We start from the raw sequence: 8,783 nt of genomic DNA, 5'->3' as shown, positions 1-8,783 counted from the left end.
GTGCGCGCCACGTAGCTAGAGGAGCTTTATCTTTAGCTATGTGCTAAGCTATCGCGTCCACCTCTGAGACGTTCTCTCGTATGGTGTCGCCTCCGTTCATGGGCTGTTGTCACTTGTCGAACCTTGCTTCTCACTTTGAACTTTCAGCACAGCATGGTTGTGTTGTGGGTGGTGAGAAAGCTTCTGGATTTGAATCGCCAGCAACGAGAGCGACAGACGGGTGGAGTCACATGACTAGAGGCGCTGTAGCGGTCTTAAAGGGGCATGAACATTGCCGCAGACAAAAGGCTTTTCTTTTTTTATTCATCGAATTTACCGACATGGGCAAAATGATTTCGGTCATTGTAATAAATTTCGGTAACGGTAAATTTTCGGTTTATCGCCCAGCCCTATGCTGTAGCATGGCTTTTTTTGCCGTGGGTGTCAAATATTTTACTTTGTTTTCAGAGTGCTTACAGACCTCTTGGTTTTGCCTCAAAATAATTGTCTGCAAAGCAGTCTGTGCCATCCGCATCATTGATGTGCAGGAGTAGCTTGTTGGTAATAAATAGCTGCAAGAAGTCCGCTGTTTGCCGCAGCATCCAGTGGTCCAGCGCTCGCAGTGAAAGTCTTGTCTGGCAGCCCGAACCATCCCCAAACATTTCGAGATGCACGCCCACTAAATTCCAGAAATATAAACATGGACAAACTTGACATTCTTCCAGATTCTGTCTCTTTGCATTGTTTTGAAGTTACTCCTGCAACTTTTCCACTTCTTCGATCCTCCCCATTGTCTGAAAAAGAAGTGTATATTTTGATTTGAAATAATGACCTCAACATACCAATACATTTGTTTATCATCTGAACTGGATTATTTTGAAACAACATTTGGGTTGGACATCTGGGATTTGTTGTTGTGTATATTCAGAGTAATCCTTTTCTTGTATATAGCTAAAGCAATAGTCGCTGGCCTTGAAAATGGGTACAAGACTTGACCAAATTAAGATGCCATAAGGTCTAATTTGCCCCTTCTCTACCACAACTGATTTAGAGGCCATTAGTAACAGATTTGAGAAGACCACTTTTAAAGATATGAAGCCAGAGCTCGGCACCGGACCCATTTTAATTATTTATTATAATTTTAATGTATTATTGAGCAAATGACACAATATGTCAGTAGTGATTACCACAGAAGTCATGTCAAAATAGTGCAAATTCTGAGGTCGACTTCAAATCAGACAGGCGGAGACGAGCGCCAGAGAAGAGATGAGAATCAGAAGAGATGTTGAAGAAGCTAATAACAAAAAAAACAAAAAAACACATCAAATCTCCATGTAGTAGCAACGGGGATGGCTCATGGGGTCAGGAGAAGTGAGCGGGAGATGGGGAGTATGAGGTGCCGTTGGGGACAAAAGTCAGGAATCGCTTCACACTTCTGAAATGCACTCTTACACACCAGTGAAATTGTTGTTGCTCATGCATACTTATGAAACGCTATCATACATACGAGTGAAACGCTCTCATACACACTAGTGAAATAGTTGTTGCTCATACACTCGTCAAATGCGCTCATACACATAGGTGAAACATTCTCATACACACCAGTGAAAGGCGCTCAGGCACAATTGTGAAATTATTGTTATTCATAAATACAACTGAAACATGCTCATGCCCATACACGAGTGAAATGCTTTCATACAAACACCCACACTGTTGAAAATGCTGTCATGAACACAAGATCGCACAAATACTAAAATGTAAAAATTAATCATTTATTTAGCAGGGATGCATGGTGGGCGACTTGTTAGCACGATGGTCTCACAATGCAGAGGTCGCGGGATTGATTCCGGCTTTCCTGTTTGGAGTTTGCATGTTTCCCACACGCCTGCGTGGGTTCTCCGGTTTCCTCCCACATTCCAAACACATGCATGGCAGGTTGTTTGGACACCCTAAATTGGTGTGAGTGTGAGCGCGGATGGTTGTTTGTCTTTGTGTGACCTGCGATTGGCTGGCAACCAGTTTAGGGTGTACCCCACCTACTGCCCCAAGATAGCTGGGATAGGCTCCAGCACCCCCCGCAACCCTTGTGAGGAGAAGCCGTACAGATAATGGATGGTGGGATGGCATTCATAATGGACGGCCGCCACGGTGGGCGACTTGTGAGCACGATGGTCTCACAATGCAGAGGTTGTGGGATCGATTCCGGCTCCGGCCTTCCTGTGTAGAGTTTGCATGTTCTCCCAAGCCTGCGTAGTTTTCTCTGAGTTCGCCAGTTTCCTCGCACATTGCAAAAACATGCATCCATTTACTCTGATGCCAATGTTTTCTGTACCTTATGGCAGATTTTTCTCTTTGCCGAAGACTATTAGCACTTGTAGAGCGAGGACCTGTGCCACAGTCGTCAACTGCACCCTAAAATCTGATCATTTTGTATTTTAGACATTACACACTACACAGTTAAAGATGGTCCAAAAAAGAAAAATGGATTAATGTATTTCAACTTACATAATACTCTTTAAAGAGCTGACCAGCTCATTCCCAGAGGTACGTATTGGGGCGTATTGGTCGTCTTTACAGAAGACTCCAGGAGGTAACTCAGGTTTGACCTTCAGCCACAACAGAGTGTTGGGTGTGAGTGCTTCCAAGTCGTTGAGGTCGGAAGATGTCCTTGTGATAGGCCTGCTGTTTATAACTGCTTCAGCCTCACCAAGCAAGGTATATTGACTTTCTTCACCCGAAATTTGTTCTTTTACAGTGACATTCAGGATTTTTCTCACAGACCAAATAAGTCGCTCACAGCTTCCTCCGTGGTGGGAACCTGCTGGGGGATTGCTATGCCACTGAATACCTTTTTGCAGCAAGTGTTTCTCGATTTACTTAGTGTTCCATTCTTTGATTGATTTCTTCATTTCACTGTCAGCTGATCTAAAGTTGGTTCCGTTATCAGAATACATCTCTCTCACTTGTCCTCTTCTGACAAGAAATCTTCGGATTGCGTTGAGACAAGCATCTGTGTCACGTGAAGATGCAATTTCCAGATGTACGGCTCGTACAGCGAGACATGTAAAAATCACGCCGTATCTCTTTACTTGTCCTCTAACCCTACTTACTTAGAATGGACCAAAATAATCAACGCCAATTCTCTTGAAAGGCGGATCGTCAGGTAGCACTCTTCTGATGACTCTAGCAGCTCGAGGTATCCAAAACTGTTGATGCAGATTAGCCATCATGTGGTTCCTTCCAGCGTGAGCTGTAATCTCATGAATGTATCTCAGGACTAGCTTTGTGTTATGTGAATCCTTGGCAAGATGGCTTGCTGTTTTGCTGTTTCAGGCATGGCTGCGTGGCTCAACTGTCCACCAACCCTCATGACACCATCTTGAAGTACTATATTGAACTTGTAAAGTGGGCTACTTTTCTTCACCCTTTTTTGTTTTTCAAATATGGCTAAATCTTTTTTGAAACTTCGCCTTTGACAGTATTTCACAAGTTCTCTTTCTGCTTTATCCAAGTCGTCGCAGGTCAAATACTTTCCTTTGACAGTTCTCTTGAATAAATTCATCTTGCCTTCTTCACCTAATGTGATTAACTCCTTTCTATTTTCCTTTACTCTGTCAGTAAGTCTTTCAGCTTTAGAAACCAGGCTACGGCCTGCTTCAATGCTGTCCAAGACGAATAATGGTTCATCCACTGGCCCAGAGAATCTTTGGGCTACAGTGACTGAATTACATGCACTTGAGTCACTCATTTGACCTCCAGGTCATTAATTGGTAATTTGAAGTGGTTTTTGTGTTTAACTAAATTCCTGGACACTGCCTGATTTTTTTCAGAGCTGTACAACCACTAGAAAGGGTGGTTCCCACAATGTGAGTTTTGCTCAGGTGGCCCAACAATGTCACAAAAACAAGTAGGGGTGTGTGTGTGTGTTTGTATAAGCTACATGTTGGGGACCAACATCGGACAGCACACCCACTGTAGGGGACCAAAATTTTTGTGGGGACCAAAAATCTGGGCCCCACAAAAAAGAGCATTGAATTCAGTGATAAGAAGCTCAGGGGGAGGTCCTGTCAAAGTTTCAGGGCTTCCCAGGAAGGTCACAAAAACAAGACGAGTGTGCTAGAAATGTGTGTGCGGAAAAATTACTCAGGATCGCTGTCTAGTGGTCGGTCCCGGTACTGCACTTACGCACACTTCACACACTCGGCTGGTCTGCGCATGTGCAGGACAGTCTGCTTTATGTCAGGCAGCCACCCTCCCCTCCCCCACAGCCCAACCCGAAAAATTGAGATGTTAGTTAAGTATTTATTCCTATTATTGAGTGAGATTACATATTTTTACTTGGCAGCTGGCACAACAGCTAAGCTTGGAGCACAGTTATTGCAAAATAAAATAAATAAACAGTAACAACAATAACGATTGTTAATATTGTTATACTTTATAGCGTAACCTATTTATACTAATTTTCTGTATGCAATTTCAAGTGCAACTAATATAGTTGTGCATATAGATAGCCACCAAACTCCATACATTAGATAAAAATAAGAGCCACGATGTTAACCAATTAACAGTTCAAGAAAAAAGCAGACATCCAAGAACTTGCTTTGTTACTTTTGCGTGGCCAGAACTACAAACCCCAAAGCAGAGCAAACCCAAAACATCAGAGAAAGTACAATACTTTTGTCAAGGAGTGGTGCTGCTGCTTTGCGATCGCTGCCACCATAGTGAACGCGCTCCCACATTCGTGCACACGCACACATGCCACACACCTGTTTTCCACGTCCTGTCAGTCCACTCCGTCGGTCCGCATTTATTTCGTTGGTCAGCCATCACGGTTGGGTGCGCACTAGATCGCTGTTAAACCATCTTCTACGCCACAGTCCTCGTGTTCAACAAACATTTCTCCCGAATTCGCCTACCATGCACAACTCTCCACTTTCAAACCGAGCGCCGCTGTTACTTCCGGGTTTTTAGCGCCAAGCACTTGACGCTAGCGTGTGACGTCATGGCGAAATACTAGGTTTTAAAATAAAAATTTTCTTTTTTTTGTACAGTCTAAGTGCATGGGGTTATGATAGATCGAATGAGTATACCTTTATGTACTCACTAACATTTATGTTGATCATAAAATGTTGTTTTGATGAAGAAAACTGTTATTTTTTAGAATCAATTGGCTTAGGGCACTTGGGCAAACTACGGCCCGGGGGCCACTTGTGGCCCGTTAAACGTTTCAATCCAGCCCCCCAAACTTGAAAAAAATTAAATGAATAAGCCTTGTTAATGGTTTATTTTCTAAATACTGTGGTTTTTCAAAGACATATATATTGTTGTAATGCTTTTGTTCACTTTCGTTTAAAATTAAATGTATTTTAGGACTCATTGTGCCCCCCCCCTCCCAATCCAAAAGTTTGCCCATCCCTGGCATAGTGGATGGGCCGAGGAGTTTAAAAGGCACACATCATGCATTTTTCAGTCAGTTTTAGCCAGGGCTTGGTATGGGGAAGACCAGCTGGTTTACATGTAATCATTAAATTTTCCCAAGTTTTATTTAAGTTAATTGGACAAAACAAAAAAAACGCAATATTCTTCTGCCAGAGAGTATGTAATATTCTTCTGCCATTTTATTGTAGAGGGCCATTTTGAGCCCCTAACAATATTATTCAACCAAGAGATCATGAGTCGTCGCCCACTTACTTTCTGAAGTCAGCTGGGATGTCACGGCTGTGACCCTCGTGAGGATAAAGTGGTTCAGATGGAAAAGTAGGACTAAGGGCTTTTTCTCAGGTTTCCATGCGCAAATCCATGTATATTAGGTTAATTGGAGACTCTAAATTCTCTACTCATCAAATGACATTCGTGACCCTGATGGATAGATAAAATAGATTATTAATCTGCCATGGGAAGTCCAAGGTGTCTGGTAGAAAGAAATGCATTCATACACTCATTACACAGTCAACCAAGCAAAGACACAAAGCCTAGGGCAGGGGCGGGCAAACTTTTTGATTGGAGGACCACAATGGGTTCTAAAATATGACAGAGGGGCCGGACCAGGAGCAGATGGATGGAGTGTTTTGGAAACCTCACCTCATCTGAGAAAAAAAATACATTTAATTTTAAATGAAAGTGAATAAAAGCATTCCAACAATAATATTTGTCTTTGAAAACCACAGTGTTTAGAAAATAAAACATTAACAAGGTTTATTCATTAAATTTTTTTCAAGTTCGGCGGCCCGGATTAAAACTTAACGGGCCGCATGTGGCCCCCGGGCCGTAGTTTGCCCTCGCCTGGCCTAGGGCATAAACACATACATGTAATATCCAATCCGCTTATTCTCACAAGGATAGCGTGCTGGAGCCTACCCAGCTGTCAACGGACAGTAGGCGGGGCACACCCTGAAGTGGTTGCCAGCCAATCGCAGGGCACGCAAAGACGAACAACCATCTGCGCTCAAACTCACTCACAAATGCAACCTCCACACAGGAAAGCTGGGTCCCGGGATCGAACCCTGCACCTTGGGACTGCGAGCCGGATGTCCTAACCAGTCTTAACTCATTAAATACCAGCCATTTTCACTGGAGCAACCCGCTCAATCCCAGCGTTTTCCTGGGTTTTGACTAATATTGCAAGGCCCACAGAATATAGTATTCTAATGCTATATAGACATGGAGCACACCCGAAGAAAGATGAGACTCTCTTCTTTCAACAGAAAAAAATGTTTGTTCCTATCTTTTTCCATTCTTGAGCAATCGGCATTTGAAAATAGCTAAATTTCATGAAAACTCCAATCCCTGGGGAAAAAACTGAGAAAATGAGCTTTTTGTAAACTGATGCATTTTGACCATAATTTGAATTTTGACACTATTATTTATGGCTTTTATGACACCTCTAACATCTAAATAATGCATGCCTTCTATAAAATAACAAAAAAAAGCACAAAAAATGTTTTTGATAAAATAAATTTATTTGCACATAACACTAAATGACTGAACTGTTGAACTATGTACAAAAATGAAATACATCAGTGTCATACATACTTTTTTTTTGTGTGATATAAAATAAAACAGTTGCCTTGATGCAAGGGCACACAACATAGTTCACACCACATTCTTGTTTCACTCCGTTTGCCTTTGCACAAACAGACCCGACACTTTCGTTGTGGTCTGGCTTTGCTGGTCCGTGGAAAATAGGCGAGCTTGTGTTTGTCCACTGGGGTTTGTGTGAAAATAATTGTCTGGGAAGTGATTGCTGGCATCCGCGATGTGCTGCAGAAGCTCATCCGTGAGAAACAGCTGCAGGAAATCAGCTGGCTCCTCAGACTCCAAATGGGCAGCGGCATTCAGTGGTCCAGGGGTTGCTGTAAAGTCGATTTTCCTCGGTTGCCATCCAGTGTGACGCCATCCGGAACCACTGCTTCCTGATGCACAACCTGTAAATTACAGAAATACAAACAATTGGAAATATATATTTATTGCTGCATTTTATTGCTGGCGTGTGAAGTTTCATATTATAATTTACCTTTCTTTACACCAACAAGACGAGGAGGAACTTTCTTGCCGCGGGATGCACAATCTGTGAATTTTAGAAAGTATGCATGATTACCACACCATTCAGTATTGTTGTTTCCTCGTCGGGGAGGAGATGCGCTCGCGCGTAACTGCACATTTACGCGACATTTTCTGCCCGCAAGATGCATGATATGTACAATAAAAGCATGAGGGCTAAAACCACATGTTCAATGGTAACTTGCGAGCGTTTACTTCCTCGTCGGCGAGGACTTACGCTCGCGTGTAATTGTGCAATAGGCGCCCGGACGAGAAAGTCAGCGAGCAAGCTTGCGTCTAACTGCACATTTACGCGACATTTTCTGCCCGCAAGATGCATGATATGTACAATAAAAGCATGAGGGCTAAAACCACATGTTTAATGGTAACTTGCGAGCGTTTACTTCCTCGTCGGCGAGGACTTACGCTCGCGTGTAATTGTGCAATAGAGGCGGCCGGATGAGGAAGTCAGCGAGCAAGCTCGCGTCTAACTGCACATTTACGCGACATTTTCTGCCCGCAAGATGCATGATATGTACAATAAAAGCATGAGGGGTAAAACCACATGTTCAATGGTAACTTGCGAGCGCTTACCTCCTCGTTCGGGGGGGATCTGGTGAGGACTCTCAGCTGCTTTGGCTATTGTCCGAAGGCAGGCGATGCAGGCCGCAAGGCACGCGCACCCTCTTTAGACGCCGTTTTGTTGTGACGACGACGAAGCGTCATCCTCTCAACCAAAGCGTCTCCATCGCCTTGATGCTTTTAGGAAGCTTTTTTTTTACAAAAAAGCATTCCTCGATCGTCATTTGCTTGGAGGATTTCATTGCTAACGCTACTAATGCGACTGCTGCTAGTGCTGCCGATGCTGCTGCTACCCACGCTGCTCTCCACACTTATAAGTCTACCCCAGGATCCCGCCCCCCCATTTGTACCTCTGGCGCAGATTCAAGGCGGATCTTTTGCACCTCTGCCCCCTGCTGGGTGATTTTTACATGATTCACAATGCGGACAAGGCTGATTCTCAGTCAGAGGTTGCATCAGACCCTTATGTACACTATGACGTAAAAAAGACAGGAAACGTACTTATACGTCTTTGGTAGAGGGCGCCATTGCATTAAAAGACGTCTTTGTACGTCTAAGGGAGTAAATGAGTTGAACAAAGTACAGGGTCCTTCACCTGACTACAGATGATCTTCTGGGGACTTTATTTGGTTTTAATCACTTTTGGGGTCTGTATCTATGCACACTCCCTGGTTTTGCTACCT

At 43.5% G+C, this 8,783-nt stretch overlaps 1 long non-coding RNA gene across 1 annotated transcript; it reads right to left on the bottom strand.

Moving 5' to 3' along the window:
* Positions 1–7,204: 7,204 nt before the first annotated feature.
* LOC148315532 (uncharacterized) lies at positions 7,205–8,417 on the bottom strand. The gene is made up of 3 exons (XR_015840849.1): positions 8,113–8,417; positions 7,493–7,546; positions 7,205–7,403 (listed from the first exon to the last, which is right to left on the bottom strand). It is a non-coding gene; the product is annotated as an uncharacterized LOC148315532 (long non-coding RNA).
* Positions 8,418–8,783: the final 366 nt, after the last annotated feature.

Source organism: Idiotropiscis lumnitzeri, unplaced genomic scaffold (genome assembly GCF_059441095.1).
Source record: "Idiotropiscis lumnitzeri isolate Australia: NSW breed Sydney's pygmy pipehorse unplaced genomic scaffold, RoL_Ilum_1.0 HiC_scaffold_110, whole genome shotgun sequence".
NCBI classification, from domain to species: Eukaryota; Metazoa; Chordata; class Actinopteri; order Syngnathiformes; family Syngnathidae; genus Idiotropiscis; species Idiotropiscis lumnitzeri.
The sequence above is the reverse complement of the archived record's forward strand: the minus strand, read 5'-3'. Positions and strand labels throughout refer to the sequence as shown.